We start from the raw sequence: 1,742 nt of genomic DNA on the forward strand, positions 1-1,742 counted from the left end.
GGATGGATCAAGGGGTGAATCAAGAGGAAAATCAAGGGACGGATTAATGGATGGATGGATGGATGGATAGATGGATGGATGGATAGATAGATAGATAGATAGATAGATAGATAGATAGATAGATAGATAGATAGATAGATAGATAGATAGAATTAAAACAAATGTTTGAGAGAAAGAAAAAGAGCCATAAAAGATGTCAATAAAAGAGGTGTGTGTATGGGATAGTGGAGGAGGAGGGGAGGTGGAGGGGAAGGGGGATCTGGTGGATTTTCACAACGCTGTATGCTCAACAGTATGATCGAGAATACAGTTTGTGACTATTTGCGTGAAACGTTCTTTCAAGTTTTGTTTGTTTTGACTTTTTTTTCGGGCGGGGGGGGGGGTTGAATAAGAGTATACAAGTCGACGCATGGTGGTCATAAGTTGGGGAGAAAAAGCAAGGAATTTGACCACGTGACATGTGTCGCATGTCTAGTAACCAGAGATGCCATCCAACCGCACGTGAGATAAGAGTAGTTTGTTTATTCGTTTGTTAGTTTGTTTGTTTGTTTGTTTTACCCAGCGTCAAGGCAAAAAAGAGCACAAGACTTTGACCTGGTTTGTTGTCAGTTTTCTTTCGGGGTAACGTCCCACATGACACAGTAAGAGACGTGACCTCTTATGCTGCTCTTATATCGGATAGAACAGAACTTAAGAGGTTGAAAGAAATGGAAACTCGACGAGTAACCCAAATTCAGAAATGTCCCTTTATGTACTGGAAACAAATGCTTGCAAAGCTATTCACTTCTCTGTTTGGGAACGCCTTCCCTACTTCTTCTTAGCTTTTCCTGTTGTTGGATGTTGCTTCTCGTGGGCCTTTCTGCAACCAAACTCTGTCTCTTTCCATTCTGCCTGCCTGGGTTATTTTGTTTTCAATGCAGGTTTCTATGTCCTGTTCCCACCTGTTTGGGATACGGTGGGGAAAAGATCAAACTTTCGGTGCTGAGTTCTATATCATTAAGGCGTTTGATAGTGAAAAGGGGGAGTGACCTACTCCAAGTACAAAGAATAAGAGACAAGAGTGCTCTTAAGTACATTTGAAAAACGAAACGAAACGTGTCGAGAGGCAACGGTAACGACTTCAATAATTTTGTCGTTAATAAATTAATCTAATTCTGTTTGTTGAGTTGTACATTTTGTATACAAAAAGTAGGAATAGTAGCAGATATTGTGTTAAGAGAACGTGTATTTACGAAACGAAACAAAATCTTATTTTAGCAACGCCGATAAAACGTTATAGTACTATTATAATGTCTATATATGTATCTTCGAGGACATTTTTTATAATGAACCGTCTAATTGATTACTATGGATAACTTTACAAGCTGAGTTAAAGATGTGTTCGGCTAAAAAGTAACCAATTCTGGGATCAACTGGTTTCAAGATTCAAAGGCAGTACGGGCATGATGAAAACAGAAGTTACAATAGGCCATTATGGTATTAACTTCGGTCATTCGTGCAGTTTAAAATAAAGTGGGGGGAAGGGAATAAATTCTAGGAGAGCATAAACTACAAGCACTTACTCCATGCCCCCGAGGGAGAGAAATCGATTTGTTATTGCAATGCAGAAACTCGTTACTTGTATCAATGTGCTTCATGAACCGTTATTGATTTTCTTTTTTTTTTATTCTTTATACATTTTTTTCCCTTTGCAGCGCGCTGACGAATCAATCGATAATCTATGTGCGTGTGGTGTGGGATTG

This window comes from Aplysia californica, unplaced genomic scaffold, assembly GCF_000002075.1.
Source record: "Aplysia californica isolate F4 #8 unplaced genomic scaffold, AplCal3.0 scaffold00225, whole genome shotgun sequence".
NCBI lineage: Eukaryota > Metazoa > Mollusca > Gastropoda > Aplysiida > Aplysiidae > Aplysia > Aplysia californica.